Source organism: Chenopodium album, chromosome 5 (genome assembly GCF_948465745.1).
Source record: "Chenopodium album chromosome 5, dcCheAlbu1.1, whole genome shotgun sequence".
NCBI lineage: Eukaryota > Viridiplantae > Streptophyta > Magnoliopsida > Caryophyllales > Amaranthaceae > Chenopodium > Chenopodium album.
Window position 1 is genome coordinate 34,545,363 of NC_137838.1, and position 10,356 is coordinate 34,555,718.

Here is a 10,356-nt window from a genome sequence, read left to right on the forward strand (position 1 = left end):
TGACTCCATGAAAAAATTATATCTTCCAATATGAAGATAAACCAATTTCAATCACAAGTTTTAAACTTTATTATTCCAATCAACTAAAAAATGATTAAATCAACAAAGTTTAACCAAAATTCATGGAATTCAGTAACTCAAAGTTTCAATCACTTATCATAAATAAAGATTGAATCTTTAGTACTTAGAAGCAACAAAGAACAACTATTTCACACTTAATGCAATTAATTTGCAATTATGTGAAAAATAAAACCAAACTTTTAAGCACCAATTACTACCAAGTAATCATGCTTAAAGTGGTCTAAAATTGCATATAAATTAAGGAAAGAACCAAATACATAACCACCATAAATATGCAATCAATTTTCAAGGTTAGAAAGACTTAAAATTTTTCGTCAAAATGAAAAATCCCTCGAAAAATGCATTTCTGGTCGTTTTTTGGCTAAAAACCGAGTCCTCAAAGGGTAAACCCATTTCCAGAACGCCTTTTCCACCCAAAATTCACTATTTTTGGGTCGAAATCTGGGTTCGGGAGCTGAAGACAGCTCTAACACGAGGTAAAAATTGGAAAAACGAGTTACTAATCTAATTAGCAACTTAAAACCAGAAAAATTAAGCCATAAAAACACCTTGAAAATATTATGATTTTAAAAATAAACGAGCAAGGCTCCGATACCGCTGTTGGAGTTTGGAGAGTCTGACTCACCGCGGAAACAAACCCAAAAACAAGACCGCACTCGCAATAAATAAAACCATAAACATAATTAAATTAATCACAAGATTAAGATAAGCTAATTATCTTTGACGCGTGCTTCGCTCCAAAATGAGCTCTTACTTAAAAGCTTCAAGTCCCGGTCACACGGAAATCTCCAACGAAGTCCACCCGCACCAACAAAACCGACTAGGTCCAATGTCTTGGGGTTAGCAAGACCCGACCAATAAAACCCGAGTAATTATATTGAGTTCAAAGGTTTTCACTAATTGTGATGCCTTTTCCAACTCTTACTCAAGCAACATTCCCAATGCCCATACTTGGGTATTTATAGGAAATGATGGGAGTATCATTTACTCTCCCATCAATGTGGGATAGTATGATTTTTCCATTTTATTTTAAAGCTAAAATAAAATTAATAATCAAGCTAGTAATAAATTAACAAGTGGCAAGCTCATGTGAGTGGTTAGGTGAGGACCACTTGGAGAAGGGGGGGACCAAACTTGCTCCCCACTCCCTCTCCCATAACCGGCCACCTCACTTCACACACACTCAAGGACCACTAGCCACATGGCACCCACCCTTGGGCACCAAGGCAGCCAAGGTGGGCTGCCATGTGCTGCTGTCCGTGGCAGCCACGCCCAGCAAGCCCAGCAGGCCCAGCACTCGCATGCGGGCTGCCAGGCGCTGCTGGCCAGCAAGCCCAGCATGCTTGTGCGGGCTGCTGCTGACCTTGTGCCTTGGCCACTCTGCTAGGCAACAAGCAATGGCCTAGCCATGCTGCTGCTAGCTGTGGCGAGCTGGCACGCCTAGCGTGCTAGCTGCTGCAGCTTGTTGCGGCATGGCTTGCTAGCCATTGCGCGCACAAGGCTGTTCCTAGCATGCTAGCACGCACTAGGCAGCGCCTAGCCTTGCGATGCTAGCATGGGTGCGCTAGCACGCACCAGCCAGCCTAGGCTCGGCTTGGTGCGCATGCTAGCCACCATGCTAGGCCATACGCCCTTAGCACTCGGTTTGCTTGGGCATTCCGATGCTAGGGGTATTCTGGTGTTTTGTTGATTTATTACTATTTCTCGTCTCGTCTTTTACTATTTTTCGACTCGACTTCCGACGCTCGGTTTCAACGCTCTAAGCTCGAATTTCTGACGTCTAAATAAATATTACTCGGTCGACTCATTAATTCCTTCCGAATTAATTCGTTGTTTCGGTTTGTTGAATGCTTGGGTGTGACCCGAAGGGTTCAGTCAAGATTAAGCTGTAATATTAATTATTCATTAATATTACTGATCGGAAGCAGCCTCCACCCAGGCATTCCGATCACTTGACCTCACTGAATATATTAGCTTTCTAATAATTCTTAACCCACTAACGGAATAGTACACTTGTTCGAAGGACACCATTCCTTTCAATAACACCCTTCTAAACCTAAGAAACTCCTAACATCATACATAATTTTCGGTGTAGGCTAACCTTACACTACTTCAATCTTTTCTGGATCTACTTCTACCTCATTTTTAGACACAAAATGTGCTAGAAATGATACTTTCTTCAACAAGAACTCACATATAGAGAATTTTGCATAGAGCTGGTTTTCTATTAATGTTTGCAGAATTGCCCGTAGGTGTTCTAATGTTCCTCCTTGCTCTTCGAATACGCCAGTATATCACCTATGAATACTACCAAACTTATCCATAAATGGATGGAACACCCTATTCATCAAATCCATAAAGATTAATGTAGTGTTTGTCAATCTAAATGGCATAACTGTAAACTCATAATGTCCAAATCTTGTTCTAAATGCAGTCTTAGGAACATCTTCATCTGCAATTCTCAATTGATGATAACAAAACCTCAAATCAATCTTAGAAAACATGGTTGCTCCTCTCAGCTGATCAAATAGGTCATCAATCCTTAGCAATGAGACTTGTTCTTTATTGTTACCTTATTCACCTCCCTGTAATAAATACATAGCCTCATACTTTCATCCTTTCTCTTAACAAACAAGAATGGCGCTCCCCAAGGTGATTCACTTGGTCTAATGTATCCCTTTTCTAATAAATCAAGAAATTGCTCCTTTAACGCACTCATTTTTGTAAGTGTCATTCGATATGGTGCCTTGGAAATTGGTGTTGTCCCTAGGACTAATTCTATTGTGAAATCAATTGCCCGCTTAGGTGGCATTCTTAGGATCTCCTTTAGAAACAAATCTGGGAATTCAGTCACCACCTCTATATCCTCCGGTTTTGTTGCCTCCTCATGATCCATGTTTCTCACAGTATAAAAATGCACTGGATGTCTCTTCTTAATGTACTTTTTTCTAACTTTAACACACATATTATCTTTAGGCACTTTGTCTCACCATGCATCCAGTATGTTGCCAAATAATTTTCACTCGTACTCATTTATACTATCTGCGATTGACAATTGATTTTTCCACTGTACTTGCTCAAACAATCCATTCCCAAAATGAGATCAAAGTTACACAATCCAAGATCGAAGAGGTTAGACACAAATACTTTCCCCTCAATTTCAAAAGGCACATCCCTAAAGGTTTTGGTACATTTTACTACCCCACCCGTGGGAATGGTTATAGGAAAGTCTACTACTTCTACTACTTTCAAACAGTCTGATAGTTTCAAAACAATGGTAATTGAAATGAAAGAAAAAGATGCACCAGAATTAAAAAAATCTTTAACATGAATAGAGTTAATAGAAATAGTACAGTGATGACATCTTTCGTGGAATCGGCCTCGTGCCTACTCATTACATTCAACTTCCCTGCAAATCCTACCCTCACTTGGTTATTCCCGCTATTATTGTTGTTGCCCTTACCTCCATTCTACTGCACTCCTTTATTCCCAGAATAGTTGTTGTTCCCTTAAAAGATCTTTGGGACCCTCCTGAATTATTGTTTAGTTTGTTTCGATTATGATCCTCGGAGAAACACTCATACTCATTATACCCCAACTTATTGCAAGCACGGTAAGTAACTAGATTGCCATCACAATCTTTCCCATGGTGGTTATTCTTGCACCTTTTGCAAAAATAATGCCTTCCATCCTTGTTACTCTCTTGACTAAAATTTCTACCTCCTCCATTGAAAATTTACTCCCCTTGACGATTATTACATTAGGAATTATAGTTGTTGTTGAAGCAAAGTTGTTGTTGTTATGACGGTATTTCAGCTTCTTGAAACCGTTCTCGTCACCCTATTGGTTTCCAGAATTTTGTCCCACCTCTTTTCTCTTCTACTTCAAATTTATCTCAGCTAATTATATCTTCTTCTTCACTTCTAGTGCATAAAGGTGTGCGGCTCTCCCATACACTTCATCTAAGGTTTTGAATTCTTTCCCACACAACTTTAGCTGCAAATTAGTAGTCAACCCAGTCTCAAATTTCCTAGCCATTGCTTTTTCCTTAGCAACAGACTCTTCGGTAAAACGAGAAAGCTCGATAAACTTGTATAATACTCAGTGACTAACTGATATGTCTATTTTATATAGTGTTTTACCCCCGTCCCGTGGTCATCATTAGTAGTGTTTTTGGCTCTTTCGGGCCACTTTTATTACTAATTTGTGTGTTCTAGTGTTTTCGTAGTTCTAGTTATATTTTACAGGAAATTGCACTCTTGGAGCATTTTCCGGGCCCTATTGGATCGACTACGGAAGCTAGAAGGACACGACCACTTTTGGAGCCCAAGATCGGTGAAAGCCGGTGACTAAGGGCTCGGTTATTTGGATCAAGAGGCAATTGGACCATGTATTCAAGACCCGAGAGGAAATATGGATTGGGCCGAGAAATCTAGCCCAATCGAAGTCCAAGCCTTGAAGATGAAGGTCGGGCCCGATCGGGCAAGCATACGCCCGATCGGGCGGATGCGCGCATGACTGCTATCTAGGAAAGGCGCGCCCGATCGGGTGAGCGTAGGCTCGATCGGGCGCGGCGCATTAGACTGGGCGTTGTAAAAAAGGCGGGCCCGATCGGGCGCCCCTTCGCCCGATCGGGCGCGTGTTTTTCTAGAGTCTGATTAGGCTTAGTTTAATTCGTGTTTTAGGAGAAGTATATATACGTTTTGTACGGATTATTTACTTACCTCTTTCTCTTAGACTTTCTCTCTCTACTTAGTATTTTTCTCTCTCTTAAATTCTCTCTAAACTCTTGTTCTTAATTCCTTAATTAATTCCAGATTTAGTTTGGTACAATTTCTTCCGTTTTTAATTTCAGCTATTTTAATTGTTTTCTTGATTATGTTTTTATTTACTTATTGGATTGGTTTAGTTATGATGATTAGTGAGTAGTTTAATTATAGGGTTTATGGGGATCTATGATTAATTTGAAGGGATAGTTTGTTATTATTGATTGTTGATATTGCATGATGATTTCCTATTGAATTGTTTTAATTCTTTGCAATTAGATTATGAATCGAGCAGATGTAATTTGATTGTGAATGTTTAGTAATATTGAATTGATGAATCGAGCAGATGTTGATTTAATATTAAAGGCTATTTTTAATAGGAACTTAGGTCTAATAAATTGCGAGAGCCTGTTAGATCTATGTTGGTTAATAAATTGCGAGAGCCTGTTAATCATATTATCTATGCATTGTTAATTATTAATTACTTTGTTCTATCCCGGAATATTAATTATTGGTGAACCTGTGACCCTAGGCCTTCTTATTATTGTTTCTTTTCTCCTTAAACTCATTCTTCGTAGTATAGATTTCACACTAAAAACATTGGTTACTTGGCTTATTTAGAATATAATAATTAATTAGAACTAAAAAGACTTGTTTCCCTGTGGAGTTCGATCCTACTTCCCTATCTGCCTTAGTTAGTGATTTAGGTAATTATTTTTGATTAGGGGATACGACTTTACCCTGTCAAAATTTGGCGCCGTTGCCGGGGAGACGGTTTTATTTTTATTTTCTGGTTATATTTTCGTAGTCTAGATTATCCTCCCTTTTGCCTCAGAGAACATTAGTTCTTTGAGGCAAATCTCATATTTGTCTTTAGTTCTTTGTTTATGCCCAGGTGTTCTAGATCAGGTGACATCCCTTTTGATCCAGAGATCGAGCGTTCTTTTCATAGGCAAAGGAGACTTTATAGACAAATTCCGACGGGTTCTGAGGAGGACAATGATCGAAAAGATCCTCCCCCTGATTCTAGTGATACAGATATTCCTTCAGAATCAGAGATGACGGCCCAGAAGAAACTTAGTGATTATTCGCAACCGAAGCTCACAGATTTTCCGCACCTTACTCTTACTCCGTCTCAGATGGAGTTCAATTTGATATCAAGCCCCAATTTATCACTATGATAGAGAGGAAGCAGTTCAGCGGAGCTAAGGGTGAAGATCCTAACCTTCACATCGCAGATTTCTGCCAATATTGTAACACCATTAGACAAGCCGGGGTCACGCAGGACCAAATCAGGGAGATTCTTTTCCCCTTTTCATTATGTGGCAAAGCAAAATTATGGTTTAATGGTTTGAATAGAATTGCACTTGGTATTACTGACTGGGAAACTCTTGCTTTGAATTTCTATAATAAATATTATCCTGCAGAGAGAACAGCGGTACTAAGAAGTGCTATTCAGAACTTCGCTCAAGAGGCCGACGAAACGTTATATGAGGCTTGGGAGAGGTTCAAGGATCTACATAGAGAGTGCCCCCACCACAATCTAGCACAATGGCAATTGATCCAAGCATTTTATAATGGACTTGGAAATTCTTCTAGATCAGTACTAGATTCGGCAGCTAGTGGGAGGTTTATGAATTTAAATGTGGATGACGCAGGACATGTTATCGAAGACATGGCAATACACAATTCCTAATATGGGAATCCGAGGGGGTTTGCAAATAAGGGAAAACATAATGTCGATTCCGTATCCTTTTTGCAAGCTCAATTAACATCTATTTGTCAAAAATTAGATATTCTTACTGCTGCTCCTAACTCTGTAGCTAATGTTTCTGCTGTTGCTAACCATGAAGCTTTTTGTGAAAATTGTGGAATTGTAGGTCATTGGGAGCAAGATTGTAGGAGCTCTATGGAACAAGTTAATGCCTTCCAAACTTATAGGCAAAATAACCCCTATTCCAATTCCTACAATGCCGGTTATAAAAACCATCCTTATCTTTCATACCAGAGTACCAATGTACAAAACCCTCCACCTTCACAACAACCACAACAGCAACCCCCACCACAGCAAAAATATTATCATCCTAATGCCGGCCAGAAAAGCCAAGCATCACCCTCATCATCTTCCGACCCTGCCATGACAGAAAAGGGAGCAGAGAACGTAGTGGCAGACCACTTGTCACGTATCAGGTATGATGAGGGTAAGGATTCTTTACCTATAGATAATTCTTTCCCTGATGATAACCTGTATGCAGTTGTAGAGCATCACCCTTGGTACGCCGATTTTGCTAATTATATAGTGGGTGGTACTCTACCTCCTGACTTGTCCTACCAACAGAAAAAGAAATTCCTTTATGATGTTAAACATTATTTTTGGGATGACCCTTTTTTGTTTCGTGAGTGTGCAGACGGATTATTTTGCAGGTGTGTTCCCAAATGGGAGGTTCACGGCGTCCTTACCAGTTGTCATACTTCACCCTATGGTGGACATCATGGCCCCACTAAAACGGTGGCTAAGATTAATGAGTCAGGCTTCTTTTGGCCTACTATGTTTAAAGATGCTAACACTTTTGTGCAGGCTTGTGACTCTTGCCAGAGGACTGGCAACATTTTGCGGAGGCATGAGATGCCCCAAACTGGAATTCTCGAAGTTGAAATATTTGATGTTTGGGGTATCGACTATATGGGGCCGTTCCCATCTTCCAATGGGAATTGTTACATACTTGTAGCCGTAGATTATGTGTCCAAGTGGGTAGAAGCCATAGCTTCACCAACAAATGATTCCAAGGTAGTCATTAAGCTCTTCAAGAAGATTATATTTCCCAGGTTTGGTGTTCCACGAGCTATTATTAGTGATGGGGGTACCCACTTCCATGAAAGACAATTGGATATTCTCCTCAAGAAGTATGGCGTATATCACAGAACAGGGCTTAGTTACCACCCACAAACTAGTGGTCAAGTTGAGGTCTCTAATAGGGAAATCAAGGCGATCCTAGAAAAGGTAGTAGCCAAGTCAAGGAAAGATTGGAGCATGAAGCTTGATGACACACTTTGGGCATACCGAACAGCATTTAAGACACCGATCGGTACTTCACCTTATAGATTGGTTATGGTAAGGCATGTCATCTTCCCGTAGAATTGGAGTACAAAGCTTTTTGGGTGATCAAAGAGCTTAATATGGATCCTAAGGCCGCGGGTAAGAAGAGACTCCTTCAACTCAATGAGTTGGATGAGTTTATATTGTCGGCATATGATAGTGCGCGGATCTACAAGGAGAAGACCAAGAAGTGGCATTACAAGAGGATCTTACCAAGAGAGTTTGCACCGGGCGATAAGGTTCTTCTCTTTAATTCTAGATTGAAAATTTTCCCAGGAAAGTTGAAGTCTAGATGGTCCGGCCCCTTCACTGTCACAAAGGTGAACAAATTTGGTTCGGTAGAGTTGGTGAATGACAAAGGTGAAGAATTCAAGGTGAATGGCGAAAGGTTGAAATTGTATCATGAAGGTGCTACCATTAGAGATGTGGAGGAGACTCTCCTAACTCCACTTCCAACATGAGCTTCAAGGTGGTGAGAAAGTCGTGCGGGACCTAGATAAACCAGCGCTTTGCGGGAGGCAACCCGTATTTTATTGCTTTCTAGGCTAGTTTTTCCTTTTCCTTAATTTTTATTTTTTTATTTTTATTTTTATTTTTTTTAGAGAGGCGAGGAGAGTGATATTTCACCAGTTTTAAGTGTTGTTGTACAGGTATGAATTTGACAGGTATAAAGACTTAGAAAATTTTTGAAGAAGAAACGAAATCGAGGAATAAGGCTCTCTCGGGCCCGATCGGGCGCGCAAGCTACCCAGAATTCAGCAGCAATTTCGTCCGATCGGGCGACGTTGCCCGATCAGGCGCGAAAGCAAGCTAAAAATCGAAACTAAATTCGCCCGATCGGGCGAAACAGCCCGATCGAGCGCGCAAGCACAGTTGGATTCAGGGGCAATTCTCGCCTGATCGGGCGAAGCTTGCCCGATCGGGCAATTTTTTTGGAAAATCGAGTAAAAGAAAAAGATATGTCGGGCGAAGCTCGCCCGATCGGGCGAGCAAAGGGCGAAAATTTCGTTCGCATTCGCGCCCGATCGGGCGGAGCTCGCCCGATCGGGTGCGCAACTTGAGAATTGGAATTCCGCACATTCGCCCGATCGGGCGAGGCTCACCTGATCGAGCGCGTCTTCAGGCCGTCCCCCCTTTATTTTCTTTTCTCCTCTTTCTTTCCTTCCACATTTTCTCCTTATTTCATCTTCTTCATTCACTTTCTCTCTCTAAAACCTCCATTTTCAAACCTTAAACTTACACTTCAATCCAAGATCTTACCTAATTCTTCCATCAAAAATAAAAAATTCTTACATATTCCATCTCCCCTCATCTTCCTCTACAATCTATACTAATTTTCCCTAATTTTCTCTCAACTCTTCTCAAACCCTAAGAGAGAGAATCCTCAATTTTTTCCACCATTTAAAGACTATGGCCTCCAAGCGTTCAAGGAATCAAAGGGGTGAGAGCTCACGTGCACCACAACCAACAATCAACCCGGACCTTCAAATTCCGGGATGGGAGGAGGTTGTAATCACCTCGGAGGAGCAACGGGTTCGGATGATCAACCTCATCGATCGTCAGGTAATTTCTACCCGTTTCATTCATCATCCTACATTAGCTAGGCTAGGTCTTGATAAATACGTAGAAAAATTGTTTAAGGGCATAGGCATGAGTGGTTTTTTTCAAATGTGCCACGATACTTATGATTATTTAACATTGGAATTTGTCTCAAGTTTTAATGTTATTAAAATGAATGCACTTATCACTCATGTACAATTTCGATTGTTAAACAACGATGTGAGAATAACTTTAAAAGAATTTGGAAAGTTGTTTGACTTAAAATTGGACAAGCCTATTGAACCCTCTCAAGACCACACCGCTGTGGTCTATAAGAGGTTAACCGGGTAGGATTTAGTAAACCTCCAACATGCCAAAGGGACGTGGATTCAACATCCTGTCCCCAAACTTTGGCAAAGATTTGTCGGCCTCACCATTTTTGGGAGGCATGAACCGGCAAATGTTCGGAGGGATGAATTGGAACTATTGGCATCCTATTTAATCCCTAATGCTGAAATATTAAACATACCCCATAGGATAGCCAACCATTTCCAAAGGGCGGCCAATGCGGCCGAGGCTAGTAGGTCTAGAGCGCCTATTTACTTTGGGGGGTTAGTGACCCATATAGCTAGGAAACACTTAGGTTGGAACCCCGATGGCCATAGAAAAGTTGTGGGATCGAACCTAATGGACCTACCCTATTTAGGGAGCTTGAACTGGGTACAACCGGTGGGGAGTGATACTTGGTGGATTGTCCACCGACAATCGGGTAGGAGGGACCAAGCCTTTACCTTACCCAACCCCGCCTTGACCAAATTTGAGAGGGGGAAGCCCTCTTATACTTTCGAGTTAGATGGTCAAGGTGAGGTTCAA

At 41.0% G+C, this 10,356-nt stretch overlaps 1 non-coding gene across 1 annotated transcript; it reads right to left on the minus strand.

Annotated features, from left to right (window-relative positions):
- Positions 1–6,285: 6,285 nt before the first annotated feature.
- On the minus strand, positions 6,286–6,392 carry LOC145633558 (small nucleolar RNA R71). Its single transcript, XR_014112870.1, has one exon. It is a non-coding gene; the product is annotated as a small nucleolar RNA R71 (small nucleolar RNA).
- Between the last annotated feature and the right edge of the window lie 3,964 nt (positions 6,393–10,356).